This window comes from Nothobranchius furzeri, chromosome 11 (assembly GCF_043380555.1).
Source record: "Nothobranchius furzeri strain GRZ-AD chromosome 11, NfurGRZ-RIMD1, whole genome shotgun sequence".
NCBI lineage: Eukaryota > Metazoa > Chordata > Actinopteri > Cyprinodontiformes > Nothobranchiidae > Nothobranchius > Nothobranchius furzeri.
This window is the reverse complement of record NC_091751.1, coordinates 1,217,583-1,236,948: the sequence shown is the minus strand read 5'-3', so window position 1 is coordinate 1,236,948 and position 19,366 is coordinate 1,217,583. Positions and strand designations below refer to the sequence as shown.

Genomic DNA, 19,366 nt, shown 5'->3' with positions numbered 1-19,366 from the left:
TTGCTGTGCTCAGCGTTGGGCGGGGGAGCCTGCTCATCAGCACCCCAGCAGAAAGGGTCAAACTCTGGTTACCGGTGATGGTTGTACCCCATGTGCAGCAGTACCGGGACCAGAGTGAATAGGGTGTGTATGGGGAGCATGAGTGGGTGTCCGGCATGCATTTTTGTAAGTCTTGGGTTGTGTGTGCATGTGTGAGCATGAGGGAGGGAGTGTGTGACTGTGTTTGTGTATGATTGTATATGTCAGGTGCAGGCCTTTGACTCCTCCCCTCTCCTGGAACTTCTCTTGATGATATAGATCTTCGTCCCCCCTCCCCCTGCCACACCTGGTGTGAGGGGTTGTGCCATGGTCTGCCTGAGTGTTCGTGGCTCCCAGGTCTGGTGGTTTAAGATTTTGGCATCTGCCTGATAGATCCCGGTGGCTGCCTGGTGGGGTCTGGGTCCTTGGGCTCTGCTGGGTCCCCGGCGGGGGTGGTCGCCCCTGGGTCCCGGGCTTGGCCGGCTAGGGGGCTGGAGGCTGCGGGCGGGCCTGTGGGCTTGCCGCTGATGTCTCCCGGGACTCTGCCGGCTGCTGGTTGTGGCCCCCAGGGGTGATCCTCTGTGCCTCTCGAGGGGGGCGGGGGCCTTTCTGGTTGCAGTCTCCTTGGGGTTCCTGAGTTCTGGGGCAGCGCCTGGATCTCTGGGACTTGGAGCTCCCCCCCGTCTCCTGCGCATCTTTGGGGGGCGGATCTGTGGTCCCTCACACTCTCTGTTGGACGCTCCTATAGAGAAACCTTACATAAACAAGCGCGTGTACACACACAGGTGCTCACATGGTGCTCTCAAAAGTATGGGCTTGGGCACGTTCAGCACAGGTCTTAAGACTATGGTGGGCACTTAATGCACTGTGATTTATTATCGTGATTCTTCAGTTAAGCAATATTGATTATAAATTTCTTCATCAAGTTGATGCAGTGATAGCTAGATCTTGTTGTATTGTTGTTGTGTCCCTTTTTTTTGCCCTTTTGTTTTTTTTTTGTCTTTCTGCAGGTCTAGAAGCAGACGCTTGTTCATTATTGTTTATTTTTGTGGACCCCCCCCCCCCCCCCCTCCTCTCTCCCCACCTTATCTTTTCCTTTCTCTTTCACCTCTGTCTCCGTGTCTGGTCGGAATTACAAAGCATTCAAAAACAACAACAATAAAGTTTTAAGTATCAGGCGTGACATTAAAAGCAGACGCTTTGATGCTCCACCTGAGAATAAATCTGTAAGGCTTGTCACCAGCATTCAGACATCAATTCTGCTTGCTTCACAGCCAGACAGGACACGGTAAAAAAACAAAAACAAAAAAAAAGTTCAAGTCTGAATCAAGTTGTAAGTCTTTATAGATTTATCAAGTCAAGTCAGAAGTCATTACAATAATGACTTGATTATGACTCGAGTCCAAGTCATGTGACGTGAGTCCACACCTCTGCAGGAAAGACTCTTAACTTTCAACCTTTTCAGCCTTTTGTACAGCAAAATGAGTTTGTTGCATATGAACTTGCCAGGGAGAATAAGGTGATTGTGGCTCAGGGCTTAGGAGTTTACCCTGTAATTGGTGGGTTGAAGTTGTAAAACAAGGCTATGCCAGCCATCGTGCTCTTGAACAAGACATTTCACCCTTCTTGCCTGCAAGTGGTGGTCGTAGGGAGTGGTGCAGATTGTGTGGTAGCCTCAATTCACTGTTAAAACAATCCAGAATAGCTGTCTGGAGGGGCATTGTTGCCCCATGGAAAGTTAGAAGAGTGGAAAGCAACACATCATAAACAACAAGCAGCCACACCTGTACGTATTGTTTTACCTTATTTCTTGTCAGGTGCATCTACTATGGGAGTCTGAGAGAAAGCAGTTCAACACAGCAGCCAGGCTAATCCTATTGGAGGAGGTTCTAGACCATCTTTGTTTTCTGCAGGAAGACGGTCCAACAGGAGCACAATGAAGCTGCGTTGAACTTGGAAGACATTGGCAGGGCAGCAGACCAAAAAATGGCAAGGTATGCAACATAACATACGCATTTTACCAGTGTGCTCCTATCCCACCAGGAGCATTTTAGACGCAAAACAGCAGCAAACGCATTTACCGCAGCTGGTTCCACGACTTTTTTTTAGTAGATCAGGAACTGTAAATCTGCACATGACTTTTATTTAGATAGTTTCTGGAGGTATTTCTGCTTCCGTGTTTGACTTCCTGTCTGGCCCGATCTGAACTGCTGATCTTGATGCGGTCTGGCGTAAGTGATGCGTCTCTACGCTTCTAGGACACTTTCAAAACATGATGCTTCACAGCTCATGGAAACGCACACATCAACGACAACAGCAGCTAATCACTGCATTTCACGGACGCTACACAACACTGAAAACCTCATTTATACTTCTCCACCTGTGTGGGTATGGAGACACGCAACGCTGTTATCTTTTGGCGCAAGGGCTCTCCGACAGACTCGCAGGAGGTGACGAAGACACGCCCAACTTTTTAACCATCCGTCGAAAGAGACCGCAAGCTCGTGGCTGTTCAGGATGCCGCTTCCTTCAACCCTTTGATGTGTGAATTATGAAATCTTCAACCATGATTTTTTAAACAATTTTTTTCATTCATTTTCAGGTGCGAATGAAACAAATTTCAACTAATATCTTTTGTAATGTTTTGTTAATTTACAAATAATGTATTACACGTCCACCTCAGTGGACAGCGTGCATTCTGAACATGAAATATGTCGGCTTGACTTACTGAAGTCCAAATGGAGGGGCTCAAGTGCAATAACATCTTCAACAGCTGTGCTTAATAGCAAAAATAAATAAATAACAATTTTGAATACCTGTCCACTGTAGTGACCGTTATGCATCAAAGGGTTAAATTCATCAACAGCACCACCATTGCCCCTTCAGAAAAGCAGCAGACATGGGACAGTCTCCTTGACACTTGCTAGTGATTTCAGAGAATTTTTTTTATTTACTCCAATTTGGATTTTTTTTTTTCAGTTGGTACTCGATATTTTTAGATATTAGCTTTTTCATTCAGTGGTTTTTAATTGTTTCACTAAACTCAAAGCTCCTCTATCCACTGTTATTTTTGAAACAATGCTGCCCTGGAAACTGTTTTGACTCCTAAATATCAGACAAGTGGAAAATTGAGTCTTTGATCTGAACCATTAGACGGGATCACTTGGTCGTATCAAAACAGTGGCTGAAAGCGCGAATGATCGACATGAGAGGGCATAACAAATCAAAAGATTGATTACTTGTGCTGCGTTGAGGGGAGCACACAAACTCAACATGATTTTACTCTAATACATCTGGACTCTTTTCATCTTTCCTCATTCAGTTGGTTTGCACCAATCCAGTCTCGTGCGCTCTCTCTAAAACGTCTTTACTGGTGACATTCCCAGCTGCCAGCCTGCAACTGTTCTCCTGACATTCCTTTGTCATCTCTGTGGCTCTGGAGGGGATTGAAGTTACTCGTGTGAAATTATATTTGAAGTGATTAAAGAGAGTCATTCAGCAGAGCTGACAGTTCTAATGGAGAGTAGAAACCATTCATCTGGCCCAACAGCTGCTGGAGGAGCTCAGAAACTCTCCAGTGCGAGATGGAGCACAACGATGGACACATATCGACTTTTATTTGTTGAAGTTGCTGCTTTTTTGTTAAGAAAATGTAAAAAGGCATTAAAAAGCTAAATAACTCAGAAAGTGACTATGTATATTACAAAGGGAGGATTCCTCTCTTATAGCATTTGGGTTAGGCCATGTAAAAAATATCCTTCCAGTACAGCTTTTGATACCACGCGTAAGCAAAGACTTAAAGGTGCAATATGTGAGAATTTGACAATTAAATAATCACAGAACAGTGTAATGTATCTATCACGTTACAGAGAAGGTTACAATGACACAGATCTCCTTTTCAGCTTGCTGGGGGGCTGCCAGGTTTTCTGTTTTATAAAATTGTCAAGAAGGGACATAGTTACCGTTGACAAGCAGTCCCACCTGCATTCTTCCTGGTTCCAAAGCCAATCATGCGTGAGCCTGCAGGATTGCCAAGTCATCAACACCACTTCCGTTTTGCATTCGTCTCGACTCCACAAATCTTTTTGATGAGCATAACTGACAACTGAATAAAATTTGTGATTGCGATAACCAAACTTGACCACAGGATGTCACTAATACTCCATTCTTACACACAGCACCTTTAACACCCGCTCACATTAATGTTTCACATCAGGTTGTGTGTAACTGTAGAAGTTCCACACAACCTGGAGTTGCAAAACTATTTAATGATTGCTGGGGATGCACCGATACCGCTTTTTTCCAAACTGATTCGATAGCGATCTGATCACTCGTCGATACCAATACTTCTACTACACAAAAATGCAATGATTATTTTCTTCTAAATTTCTTCTAAATAAAACAAACTAATACTAACAAAAAATGTTACCTACAAGCCTATTTGCAACAAAGCCAGGTCACCATCATTCTGTTGTTTTAAAGCCTACATGTTCTCCCTCAATTGAGTGTAGGCTGCGCCAATATTCACTCTGGTTTTAGATCTCTACTTTGCCTCTAAATTCTGAACTCTCTCACTTTTACTTCCAGGCGTTGCCTTGATGTGAAAATAGATCTAAATTCTTCTACTTGTGCTTTTAATTGACGGTTGGCAAACTGAAAAAGCTAAGTGCTAGCCTCTATATGAGCTACCAGCACAGTAAACAGCTGTTGCTGTAAAGCAAGTAAAGCCCTTCCTCTGGTGTTCTTACCTGAACCATAAAACTGTTAAGTTGCTCAAATTTATGACTGAAGAACCACTGAAACCAGTTAAAAACCAATAAGATCAAAGTGTTGCCTCAAGACATATCAATGGTCAGCTTGGTAGGCAGTTATAAACATAGAGTGGTGAGGTGGAGGGTGTTACATGAGTATTGGGTTCAATCATCATCATTTACTTATCAAGACAAGCAGAGAAAATGCATTCAGGTCACCACAACACAACAGGAGGTTTAAACGATGCAAAGCAGCACTTAGAGAATATTAGCAAGCATTAAGATCAGCCTAGGGCCGTGCGGTGGGTGCAGATGGTATCAGTCCTCTTGGGCTTAATCGCTGTGGCTAATGACAGGAAATGAAATCACCGACTGAAGACCAACACACTTCCCACAGAATAATTACCAGTGTTGACCTTGTGTTTCTCTCTGGTGTGTAAGTGCACAAAGAGAACTTTCACCACATACTTATTCATCGCGTATCATGGGCTAATTTGAGCTGCTCTATTAAGCTCCTAATCAGTACAGAGAAATGAAAATAGAGGAAAAAACTAAGTCACTGACTCCATGTTGCATTTTGAGTGTGACAGAGGTGAACGGATCCTGCTTCAGTGTGTTTGGGCAACCAACTAGTTGAGCAGATGGTAGAATGATCCACAGCAGCCTAGGAGATCACATCATTGCATCAAAATCATAGACTTCCCATCATTTACTCACTCTTTTGGGGCGTCCCATTCCCATCTGTACCGGGTCGGCCCGGCCCAGATAGCATAGCTTGTTAACATATCTGGGTGGCCTGGTATTTTTCCGGGCGCACATTCTCATGCTCAGCCCTCTTCTCGAGGGGGTCTGCTTCAGGCCGACCAGGCCCAGCACGCCCACTCTCCACCGATTGGTCAAGTGACACGTTACCCTCCCCTTAAATCAAATCTTCTGATTGGCCTTGCGGTGTTTACATTTAGTATGTGTAGTGATGTCACAGAATCGCGCCAAACTCAATCTTCAGCATCGCCATTTTTTGCTTGTGTTCTCCAGCATCGACATGTCTTCTCCCTGCTCGCAGACCTCAGCTTCGAACCCCTGGAGCAATGAGGAGGTTAAAGTCTTCCTCTCTTTGCTCGCCAACGACAGAATCCAGCGCAAACTGGATGGTTCTGTGCGAAATGAAAAGATTTTTCAGGGGCTTGCACTGGCAATGTCCACCCACGGCTACGAACGCACCTCCAAGCAGTGTCGTGAAAAAATAAAAAAACTAAAAGCTGAGTACAGGTCCGTCAGGGACCACAGCAGCAGGAGTGGGGTAGACCGGCGGCACTGGAAGTGGTTTGCCGACATGGATGCCATTTATGGTGAGAGGCCAGTGAGTAATGGTCGGGAGAGTGGCGTGGACACAGCCACTCCAGCTTACACTGGACCTCAGGACAACGGTGAGTGAGCACTTATCATAATAATTAATAATAACACGTTCTGGCGCTCACAGAGAGCAGACGCTTCTGCCTTTTCCTCCCTTATCTGTGTTTTCCCAAGGCTCTTTTTGTCCCGTCTGCCTACAGAGCGCTTCTCTGCATTTCCTCTGCAATCACCTTCTATTTTTCAGCATTGACTTAATTAATTGGTCATTCAACGCGATTGATAAGATTTTTTCTACAATGAGAACGGAGGAGGGGGCTCACGCTTGTCCTCAGGGGACACATGCAGCGGGATATATGCTCGATTCCTGGAAAAAGTGGAATATCATCTGTCTCTCTCAGCTGTCCATTGAGGACGTCGAAGATATGTGGATATTTGGCCTGATGATCGCTGGATTTCTTCTGATTGGAGGGGGAGGATATCTGGCTTTCCGTAAAATTGGGATGACGGGAGCGATTGGAGGGCGACCCGCATCCATGGACGGCACCGTCCGTGTGGATACCTCACAGACTGGGACGTTGCTCGAGGTGAATCGCAAGCTGGACAATGTCTTAGCTGCGTTACCGGTGTTAGCGCGCAAGATTGATAACATCTCGGAAAGGGTCACCGGACGGTGTGGAGATGTTTAATCACTGAATTGGCTTCACTGGAGGACTTGAATGATCAATCCAGACTTAAGGCAGAGAGGAAAAATTATCTCTGCCTGACCCAAACAAAGTTCTGTTATCGAATCTGACGCCATAAGCAGCCTTGGAGTTGCATGCAAAAACCCCCACGCTGGAAGGAATGCAGACAAATACTGTGAATCTCTATCCACCCCCCCACCCCCCACCACCTTCAGATTGAGGTCTCCACCGAGGTCATCAAGCTAAGGACTCTCTGCTCTCTGTGCTTCCTCATGACCTCCCTCCCACCTGCGGAGCCAGCTGGTTGAGCGCCACACAGGCCGCCCCCGCTGAGGAACCAAGATCCCCCCCCACCTACCTACTGGGTCTCATGTTGTGAACTGTGACGTTTGTTGCTTACATGTCGGGTGTTTTTTGCATTGGAGTGCTACACCCTGCTGGTGTAACCCTGTTAATGCCTTTTTTTCTCCCTCCCTGAAATTCCCTCATGTAACACCCTTTTCATCTATCTATTAAGGTAGAGCGACTCATGTTGCGATTGACCGCAGTCACCAATTCTTGTTATGTGTCTTACCCACGTATGTCTGATCTTTGAATTGTCTGTGCTGAAACTGAATTTCATTTCTCTGTATGTCCTGCACATGTGGTAGAAGATGACAATAAATGACTTTGAATCTTAATATGACCTCTGTTTGTGCTACACTGTACTATAGTGCGGACAAAATGCTGTGCTAGCTTTGGGTAGCGCTGATATGCGAACAAAAGGCTAGGCTAACTCCAGGCTAGTTGTGGCATGCCTACTAGCGGCCTAGCTGGCCCATTAACGTCTTCGGTTGGTTATTTAACCCAATTTGTGTTTGTGCATATGAAGTTATTTATTGTTTTCCCTTTATAAAAGATATAAGTCTGGAACTGTGCACCGATGAGAGCCAGGACGTGCCCGACACCGGGGACGTGAACGCTGGGCCCTCATCTGCCGACTGCGGCCGTAGCTGCAGCCCGAGCGTCTCAGCGCCATCGGTGGACAACAGACCACGCTACGGTGAGTTCATTTGCAACAACAACATCAATATATGACAAGCACGTGTAATTACATACACAGCTTTTTGGTGTTTATTCAGGAAAAAGGAGGCGGGATAGCAGCATCGCGTCACCGTTGTTGGAGACGCTGGTGGAGAGTGACACAGGGTTCCTTGGGACTGCGAGGAAGATGAACTGTCCAATGGAGCAGCAAATGGAGTCAGAGACAGAAGACAGATGCCTGCAGAGGGATGAGAGACGAGAGGAGAGGATAGAACAGCGGGAATTCAACCGCACCTTCTTGGATGTGCTGCGTAGTTTAGTGTCTGCTGTTGAAAAATCTACTAAATAAATGACCTGAATATGTTTTTATTTTTGTTGTTAAATAGAGGCGCAATAAAGTGTTTGACAGTGCAACGTGTAATCCATCACGGTGTCCATTTCGCAGAATGTGAAGTGGAAGGGACCAATTATAGTTTCAATATAAAAATATATGTACTAAAATAGCATACACCAGCCTTGGATATTTGCTTTAGTCAACTCAGAGATTTATATAGGAATGAATACCAGGTAGGTGTCAGTGTAGACAAGATTAGGTTATATGTCCGCAGGCGTGTAGAGCAGGATCAGAAGCTCAAATGTGTACAGTCCACACTTGGCTAATAAGAACTTTTGTCAGTCAGGCATCAATGTAAACAAGAGTCCAAATATTTACCTGCACTTGCCTTAATAACCGGACTTGAGACATATGGCTAAGCCTTGGATGTGCATAAAAACAATTGCTTAAGTCAGCTTTATCTAGCTGATCTGCATTCGGACAGGATGTCCATATCATTTATTGGGATTTAGGTTTTTTTTTATTCTTGTTGTCAGCAGGCGTGTTTAGAAGGATCAGAAGCTCAAACGTGTACAGTCCACACTTGACTTAATACAAACTCAAGAAATATATTTGCTCATGTTTACCATTTTTAGGTGGTGGTGCATAAAAAAGTTCAAAGGTCAAACATTTGCTGAGTGGATAAAACTTTATTTGGGCCAAACATACAGTTGGACATAATCCAATCACTGCTGCCCCAGCAGGTGCATCATCACAGCATCACGCTTTGCTTTCCCTCCCACATCTCCTGTGTTTAGTGGCGGTGGGGGTGCAGCCACAGGTTCAGGGTATTCTGTCTCAGTCGTCCACACATTGTCATAATGCTCCCCGTGGCTCTCCCACAGATTATGCAGGGCACAGCAGGTCAGAATCATGGAACGCACCAGACTGACATCACCATCATTCCTTTTCAGTAGGCAGCGCCACCTTCCCTTCAGCCTACCAAAGGCATTTCCAACCACCGCACGTGCCCGGCTGAACTTCTTGTTAAACAGAAGTTGCTGCTCTGTCAGTCGCCCAGTGTCTGTGAAGGGTTTCAGCAGCCAGTCTTGCAGCGGGTAAGCAGAGTCACCCCGGATGCAGTATCCAAAGTCAACGCCAGCAATTTGGATGGAATGGTCAGGGAAGAGATTTCCATGGCTTGCCAAATCCCAGATGGAGGAAAGTCTCAGGACCCTCGTGTCGTGCATGCTCCCTGGAAGCCCTGCAAAAACGTTCCAAAACAGTCCCTTTCCATCAACCACAGCTTGCACGATGAGAGAGTGCCACCCTTTCCGGTTGAAATAGTCTGTGTGAAAGTTTCTGGGTGCTATGATGGGGACGTGTGAGCCATCAATAGCACCCCCACACAGTGGCAACCCCACCTGCACTCAAAATACGACGCTATCTCCCAAAATTCCAACACATTCTCACTCCCAGCGCGTCAAAAACAAACGCTTGGTCAGCCACCCTCCACGTCAGACCCCTGACGCCAAAAGTGCCCTTTTTCGTCACTTATGTGCGAAAAGGGGTTTTTCCCTTATTTGACTGCAGATCCCAACGCAGCGTTACACTGACGCGATGGGATGTCCGCAGCCAGGGCACCAAACAAGCTCATTGTACCTCACCCTAACCTTATCCTCTTGTTTAACCTTCCCCTCACCCCTAACCTAACCTTAACCATCTTGCTAGCGAACACGTTAGTGATGTGTCGGTCGCTCTAAAAGCCGGCTCTATGAAGTGAACGGCGAAAGCCGCCTCGTCATTGGTCGGGTTTGGACCGAGCCAACGCGAGGGGGAGGTTTCAACTACCACGGTGGAGGTTAAAAGTAGAGGGTATGTGTAACCTCCCCCTCACCAGATGGTATGTTCTAACGTTCCCCTTGGACGGCAAATACGAAAATTCCCAGTCAGAATGCATGGGAGGTAGCAAGTTAAGGTTGGGATGAGGGTGAGGGGAAGGTTAGAAATAGTAAAACGTTAAGGTTTAGGTGCGGTTAAATGAGCTGGTTCGGTTCCGCATCGGCAGATATCCCATCGCATCAGTTTTACGCTGCATTGGGATCTGCTGTCAGAAAAGGGAAAAACCCTTTTTGCACACAAGTGACGAAAAAGGGCACTTTTGGCGTCTAGGGTCTGACGTGGAGGCTGGCTGACCAAGCTTTTGTTTTTGATGCGCTGGGAGTGAGAATGTGTTGGAAATGTACCCTCATCGGGTAAATGAATCAGTTCTGGCCAGAGCCGGATAAGGTAAATGGACTACACTAGGCAGGCTGCATTTTTTGCCCATTGATGTTATTTAATGAATTGAAATCTGAAACTTACCAAAGTTACTAATAAAAGTTCATTCACATTTTACATAGCCTAGTCTTTGGTTACAAATTAGTTGTTTGTGTGCCAAAATAAGTCATGTGTTGTATGTAAAAAATTCTATCAGACTATTTTTTGATATTATTAATTTATACGTCATTACACAGCTGTATTAAATGCTAATAAATTATCCTCATCGATTGGGAGTGCCATTGTCAAGGCGGTACCAGTAAATAACCACTACATGTCATTAAACTATGTAAACAGAGCAAATATGTGTCTCTTATTTGCTCTGTGTATATTTAATCACTACGTTTAATTAAAAAGATTTTCTGCTAAATGCAATAGCTTACTACATTTATAAATGTTGACAGATTAATCACATGATGGTGGAAAGACATTCAAGAATAAATAGATTAATTTGAATGGACTGAAGCGTGTTTTAAAGGCGCAAAAACAAACTATAAACACGTAGGCTAAATTATTACAGTATAAATTTAATACGATCTATAATCTTAAAAGAAAGTATTTTAATAAAAGGAAAACGTTATCTTAAGTTTTGATCTTGCTTCATGCTCATTCAGGCTGTTGTTGCCTCTGCTGAATCAGAAATTCTGTGTGAATTTTCTGAGTGTGAACTTATTGTTTTGCTATTTGAACATTAATAAAATTATTTGAAAAATAATTAATAAAACCAGCAACACTTACCAAGGAAACCATTTAGCATGCTCCACTCCGGGATAATCTTCAGCCTTCCAGCATCACAGGGCCTCAGTCACGCAGAAACACGTCTAAAGAAATGTTCCTTGGTTGAGCTTCGGTTTATATCTCCAGATTTCCTCTGTCATGCAGAAGAATATCCAATATTTTGAGAGGGATGGTTTAGTACTAAGTACTCACGCATCCTGTCATCAGTTTGGTACCACTTTGCAGGATCAGTTGTTAACACCCTTTCTGGGTCTAGAGGCTCCTGTAAGACTATATTGGACTCACTTCTGGCTGGCTGCTGTTCTTCCAGTTTGTCCTTCTGTGAAGGCGCTGATGTTGACGGCGTTGGCGCTACAGCGTCTTCCACCGCATCTTCGGGTCGTGTCTCCTCCGGGTCTTGCTCGGGCCCGGCCTCTGGCTCTGCTGACTCGAGAAGGTTCACAGCTGTCGGACGGCTGTCCGAGCAGCCCGACAGAAACTTCTGTAAAGCCCCCCGCTGTCTCTTCTTTTGTTCCTCTTCATTTATTATCGTTTTTTTACGTTTTGCCGCACCCGAAAGCATCGTGAAAGTTAGCCTACTCAAAAACACCTGCTAGCTTTGTTGTGTCCCGCTCTGACTCTGACCGCCTCTCTGACGTCCTTAATTGGGTGGCGCCTTAATGTGACGTAGCCAATGAAATGGTCTATGGTTAAGATAAACATTGTAATTATTTTTAATTAATTAATAAATATTGAAATAAATTGTAGATAGGAGTCCTATCTACAAATTCTATCATAGGACATTTGTACATTTAATTTTTAATTTATTTCTTTATAATTTTGTTCCTCTGTCTGGGCCCCATCCAGCCAATCAGGCCCTAGGCACGTGCCTACTTTGCCTTTGCGTTAATCCGGCTCTGGTTCTGGCAACAGCAAGGCTTCTGCAGCAGCACAAAAGTCCTTCACACACTTGGCAACAGTTGAGATGCCAACACCAAACAAAACACTGATGGGTCTGTAATCTGAACCTGTAGCAAATTTCCATAAAGCAATAGCCACAATCTTCCTCAGAGGCACACACTCACGGAAGAGAGAGTCTTTTCGCTGCAATGCTGGCCGCAGTTTGTTGCACAAGAAAATGAACGTCTCCTCGGACATTCTGAAGTGCTTCAACCACTGTGCTTCCGTGCAACGAGGCACGTATTTATCCCACCAGTCAGAGGATCGGCTGAGTAACCAGATTGCGCGTCTGCGGCTGGAGCCTTCCAAAACAGCCATCTAAACCAAATGAAACGTATTTTATTAACATGAAGTGTATTAAACACGCAGGTCAGAATTAGAATTTTAGCAATTACCAGGATGCGTCGTCTGCGTTGTCGTAATCGCAGCAATGTGTTGTACTGCTTCAGCATGGCTTCCTGCACGACTCGGCGACGCTTTGCAGATTTAATCCTCCTCTCATCCCTCCTCAGCTGGCGAAGCCGACGCCTTTTGGCCTGTCTAGCGCTGAGTCTGGCCCCCAAAAGGAGCCACAAGCGCAGAACCTTGAAAAATAACACAGCGAAGTTCTCCATTGTTTACAACACTACACACGTATCAACCAAGCCCCCACAATGCGGCTCAAAAATTGAGGCCAACCCCGAAGTACCAAAAATTGCAGTTCCACCCTCATCCGCTGGGGGTTGGTGTCAGAAAGGAGCAAATCCTCATTGACTCCCATGTTAAAAAGCAGAAATAAACATGTTTACAGCCTGGTTCCAAAACACGTTTTTGGTTTAAATGATCTAGTTTACACTCATGACAACTCTGAGGGGGGTGAATTTTTTTCTCACTCTTCTGTTTAAGTGTATTAAAAGCCTAAAATTCTGTATAATTAATGAGCATCAGACCCACGTGACCACAGAGCTGGCTCCAGGGGAAAGCCCTCAGTAGAGCCTCGGTCTGGCCTGGAAACTGCTCCGGGATTTTGAGCCTACATTGGTTACCTGTTAAATTCAGAATAGATTTTAAGATCCTTCTTCTCACATATAAAGCTCTTAATAATCAAGCTCCATCATACATCAGTGATCTGATTGTTCCATACGTTCCTAACCGAGCACTTCGCTCTCAGACTGCAGGTCTACTGGTGGTTCCCAGAATATCTAAAAATAGGATGGGAAGCAGATCTTTTAGTTATCAGGCTCCTCTCCTGTGGAACCAGCTCCCAGCTTTAGTCCGTGAGGCAGACACTTTGTCTACTTTTAAGAATAGGCTTAAAACATTTTTATTTGATAGGGCCTATGGTTAAAATCTGATGTTAGCCTAGATCTGGACAAGTGGGGGAGTAGAGGGAGGTGGAGTGTACAGTCGGTAAAGACGGCTCTCCCTTGCCCTGCCTCCAACATGCCTCCATCTAAATAGGATAGGTTATCCAGAGTTTTCTCTGTAGTTATGCTGCTATAGGCTTAGACTGCTGGAGGATACACTGACCACTTTCCACACTCTACTGCTTTCTTCTACTATCTGCTCTTTAACTGTACTATTTTCTGCAATTTCAGCTGTTAACTTTATTTTCTCTGTAAGTGTTTTTCCCTCCAGAAGAAGCTACAACGATGTTCTGCTGAGCTGTGGTGACCTCATGGAGGGGGCCATCGTCTAGCACACTGCTGCTAACCACTTAAGGTTGGTTTATGCTTGACGCGTCCGCGAGGTCCGCTTGGCTCCGCGTGGTGAAATTGCATCATTTTAACAACCGCGCCCCTCCACCGCACCTCCGCACGGCCCAAAATTTCTGCACCGTGCACCTAGGAAATTTTCTAACCACGCGGACGGTCGGACGCGGAAAAACATGGCGGACCGGCAAGAACTAGTATGGCAGAGGTTCGTAAAAACACACATTCACACCTTCCATTAGAGCAAGCCTCTGATTGGTGAGTGGAATCAGCCCACATGGGCTTAAGGCAAGGATGTGTGGAATCAACCGGGCCAGGCTGGGGCCGACTGGGGCTACCCGGCCCGGGCCGACCCGGTGCAGATGGGAATGGCCCATAAGACCCGCCAAGGTCCCTGCCTTCATCTGCCACCTGACACACTGCACCCAACCCCTTTGGGCTCCATTCCAGATTATTTTATTTCTAAAGAATTTCATACACTCTTTCTTCTTGGTGGTTAGGCTATGCTAGAAAGGGCTTGCACTCTTCATCAGCCTGGCTACGGTAACAAAAATAAATCTGTGGTTCTTTCTTTTTTTCCCTTTATTTATGAGGAAAATGTAGTCAGCTCTAGCTATGCAGAGGGCTTTCTTGTATGTTAGCCTAACAGGATATCAATCACTTCAAGTTTATTTCTATTTAATTAAAAAATACTTTATTAATCCCAAAGTCAAATTAGATGTATTAACTCGTATTTAAAGGTGCAATATGTAAGAATGACATCCCATGGTCAAATTAGGTAACTGCAATCCATTTTCCTAAGTAATAAAATCCCTTTCTCCCTGCCGTTCCGCGAGTTTCATGGTTGTTGCCAGTTACGGATCAGCTCCAGAAGAATGTAGATGAAAAGCAAAGATGAGTCATACACAGTAAGTTAATATGTAGATAAGTACATTGTAATACCTGGTGTTGTCACTCTTGGGTGTATTACGGTAGGGAGCACTTACTAGACCTTTTACGGTAACATTTCTCCGGCATTACAGAAAGTGTGGTTGTCTGCTGTCTTGCTGTTAGCTTGCTGCAATAGTTCTGAATGACTCAAGTCAAACGCCACTATTGACTCATTATTCACTTCACACACACATTTTTGTCAAGTAACTGAAAAAGTCAAGTAATTGATGTAATTGAAAAAGTAACTCGAGATATTTTTAGAGCTGATGTTTTGCTTCTAATTTATTGTTAGCTCTATGTTAGTCTCTTAGACTTAGACTTAGTTCCTCCGGCGCCTACTGGCGCATTGGGCGCAAAGTAATCGCCAGCGAGCTCTGTCGGCCGCGACGGCCTCATCCCATGACAGGTTCACGGCACGTAGGTCTTCGATAAAAGTTCTTAGTTGTTAGTCTCTAGGCTACTTCATCCAATATTAGAGTAAAACAAAACAAATTCTTACATGTTGCTCCTTTAAGTGTTTTCAAAGTCATTCTAGATGTATATAAATTTTCACCCAGTTTTCGTCAGCAGAGGAAACTGTATTCAAAACGTTCTTTTTTATTTTGTACATTCAGTGGTTGCAACAAGACGTTCCCTATCATCTATAAGTCTGTCGTGGAGAATGGAATCAGACTGAAAGACTATCTTCAGTCATAGGTTTCATCAGAAGAAGCCAATTATGAGTTACAAATCTGAACTTCAGATTTTTTTTGTATTAAATAAATTTTCATCATTTTAATTAAGCTGGTGAGCGGATGGAACTACGGCAGTGAAACCCAAAAGGAAAGAGCCAAGCAAGATCACAGAAAAAGAGAATAAAAGGTAAGTAATGATCGAAAATGGTTGCAGTACGTTGGTGCAGTAGTGAGGATGAATAAGGATACTGACAAGTAAGAGACCAACTACTTTACCTGGCAGAAAAGTAGAAAGTAAATGATTGACAGGTGGAAGTTATTAATTCCTTCTCCTGAAAGACAACCAGAAAACAGTCTGGAGAGACGTAGAAACTGGTGATTAGTTCTCACATGTTGGGTCTATGATCAAATGTTCAAGTTTACAGGATATGTTCCAAACTGATCATGAACTGTCAAACACGTCAGATCCAACAATCCAAAAGTCTACAATTCTAAATGAATGCAGATTAATCAGGGAGCAAAACAACCCAACGTACAGAGCCATAAAACTACACCAAAGTTAAAGCGTACTTTGCAACTTTCTCATATGTGTTAATCATTTTCTTGAGCCAGTATGTGCTAAAATGACCCTTTACAGATTTACTGAAATATTACTCAGAGTCCCACAGCCCTCTGTGGCCAGAACGCTGCATTTACAACTTCAGAGTGCCGGTCTAGTCTGTTGGACTTAAAAAAAATGGAGCTGACATACCTGTCGCTGCAGTCTGCTTCCAGCATTTTTCCTGCATGTTATAGATCATGATCACAGCTGATTTGTTTGATTTAGTCTTGAATCTGTGCTGTAGAAACTAATGACGGCTGGAGAGACATTTCAGCTGTTAGATTTAGGCGTTAAAAAGACAAAAGACAGAGGTTTCGCTTTTGGTCTACTAAATGGACACTAGGGTGTGCTAAAAGCAAGCAAAACTGCCAAGTGTGCCTTTAAAACCAGGGATGGGCAGGTGGGTCTGTAACTTAGGCAAAGGCACAAAAACAGGAGCTGGGTGCTGGAGCACTGGAAACAAAATAGCTGAAAACGTAAATCTGGCAGCAAACAAGTAAATCAGGTGAGTATCTAAAACGTAGCACAGCAGGTGCAGGCAGTGAGGTCATCCCTGCACACGGGGGTGGTGAGTTAGGGTGCCACTCAGGATGCCCATCAACCTGACAAAACACACAACATGAAAACGTACTAGCCTGCAGGTTTGCTCCATAACCATATGAGATTTTGTTTTCCAAGACAGAAAGTAACAGATGGCAAGCATATCTATAAATAAGTCGCTCTTCTGAATAGGAGATTAGTGCATTAGAGCTGCTTTTTAATGGTTTCTGGGTGAGATTAAAAAGTAAGCTGATTCAAAGTGCGTGCCTCCCTTTTTTAGTGAGTCAGGCTTAGACAAGAGTCAGAAGATTGAATATCTCCAAGATGATTAACACAGGAAGTCTTGTGCAAACACAGCTTTTCTTGAGCTTTACAGATTAATTCAAACATTTTATACCCTTCCATGATCACTGCATATCTCTTTAAACCTCACTGTTAAGAACAAAAAATCTCACTTGCAAGAATAATACACAGGTAGATAGGCACAAATAACAATTAGCCAGTGTCAGAGTTGATGGAAGATGTAATTGTTGATAAAAAATAGTCTCACCTCTTCCTTCATTTAGCCTCTGGGTCACATTTTCTTCAAGGTGCAGATATGAAAGTGATAAATAAATTAAGAAACATTTTCTATGAGCAGCACTGATCAGCCTACAGAGAGCTACCCACATCAAGTCGACTGATTTTTAAAAACAAATGTTGAGTACTAATCCTGTTTGCCTGTGGATTTGTGGGAAAATATTCTGATTTATTTTGCACTTTAAAGCATTGGTGGTTCTAGGGGTGGGGCCAATGGGGCATTAGCCCCCTGAAATGCTAATGTACTGTCACTCATCTGCCTTATACCGGATTATATGTGGGTGCAATTCCAAGTCCAAACACTAGTGGCACTAAAGAGCCAAATAGGGAGCGTAAAGCCTGATTTATACATCTTTGTCAGCATAAGTGTGGAGTTGCGCATGCGCAATGAAGGACATATTTTCCTTTCAGACTTCTCCGTCACCTGGGGAGTGTTGAAAAACAATTCCCCGCCAGGACAACAGAGGGCGTAACGCTTTCAGGGGTACACTGTCATCACAAAAGTCATGTATCTGGACCAAGATAGAGGGTGTTTCTCAATGTCAAGGCGCCAGGCCTTGCAAGGCGATGTCTTGTGAGGCCAGGCGTCTTGCTATAACAAGGATACTGTCCTTCCTTGGTCAAAGAAAATGTTAAAATGGAACAGACTTGCATCACGTGACCGTGTCACGTGACACAGGATATAACGTTATATTTTATACATATAAGTTTCAATATAAATATATAACGAGCCTTTTACTTTTTAAATTGTGTATGTATTTATTAAATTAAATACATAAGCAAGTTACTACCCGCTAGCCACAGAAGCTGCAACTAATAAGCAACTAACCAACCATAGATAACTTCTTTGGATCTAAAAAAACATTTAAAATTAGTTGACTTACATTTAAACTTGAAATTTGCCCCCGAAGTAGCTGCCGGCTTTTGATCTGCCATCCTTTTGAAAGTACCGTGGCGTATTCTGGGTAGTTTTTGACCAAGGCTACGTTACAAGACACCTCCCATGCATCCTTGCTCAGCTAGCTAAACGGCAAACAAACGGAGAACACACGCCTCGGTAGAACATGAACATTGGAACGCATCTGTGGCTCCTGATGATGTATCTCCTAGGCAACCGGGACATGAACAAGACATCAAGGCAAGGTTCCTTGGTATTGAGAAACACCCAGTGTATTTACTACTGTGTTGACATTGTTTTAATGTATTTCAAAGACGTTTGAACATGGATTAATTTGTCTCTCATTCTCCTCCTCCTCCTCTTCGTGCGATCGCCTCCTCTAAACCTACGTCTCCCATAATTTCTGTCCAGGAATAAAACGCTTGCTGTGTATTTTTGCACTCCTTCAATCCCGGGTTGATAAGCGTTCGTTTTTTTTTCAGAGTTTTTCCACGAGGCGTTCTTCAAGCTGCTTCTTGTCTGCCGCTAGATTTCTTCAGCTGTCTTTTTATCTTTTTGAGAGGGAAATGATGGTACTGTTGACGAATTTAAAGGTAGTGACATCCTGGCCAATCACGGGCTTGCACTCTCTGTCTCGTTTGACAGATGTTTAGAAAAGTGGGCTCTACTCTACTTTGTCCTCACGAGCCTGTTGGAGAGCCCTCGCAAAGAACGGATAACGCCGGGTATACACCGGCCGCGGAAGCGCCGCGAAGCGAATCGCTCACGAAATTCAGCCGCTGCTCGCCGCTCCTTAGTTCAGATCAGACGCGCCCCAGTCGAGACGCGCCTCGGCTCAGCTGTAGTTTTTCTTTTAAACACTTGGTGTCCTCCATTTCCTCTCTGCCTTTTCTCAGCTCTTTTCCTCTACGTTTAAGTGTGTGTGTGTGTGTGTGTGTGTGTGTGTGTGTGAACCTATGGTATGAGTTGTTTCTGCCAGTTGAATCTCTTGGAACCCGCTCCAGTTCTGCAGCTGTATCCTAGCAGTTTCTTCCGACATGGGTACGTACAAATAATCATGTTTTTCGGGGGTCGTACAGCTCCTTGTGTTTCTCAACTTCCATAATTAATTTAAAGTCTTAACTGCTTGCCTCAGACTTTCTGCCTCTCTGTCCTGTTTGCTCCGGTGAAAAGACACCCAAAACCACACCCCCCTTCACGTGGTCACACACGCACACAAGTTCAATGTGTGTGTATGTGTGTGTATGTGTGTGTGTGTTCGTGTGGTTTTCCTGCAGTGTCTGATTACGAACACATTTGACTATTGCAGAATTTTA

At 44.3% G+C, this 19,366-nt stretch overlaps 1 protein-coding gene across 1 annotated transcript in view; it reads left to right on the top strand.

Annotated features, from left to right (window-relative positions):
- The first annotated feature begins 618 nt into the window (after positions 1-618).
- The window catches only part of LOC139073049 (uncharacterized), a 725,027-nt gene continuing 706,279 nt past the window's right edge, over positions 619-19,366 (top strand). Inside the window, exon 1 of the mRNA XM_070556001.1 lies at positions 619-803. The gene's annotated coding sequence lies outside the window, so the exon portion shown is untranslated. The remainder of the gene's footprint in view (positions 804-19,366) is intronic.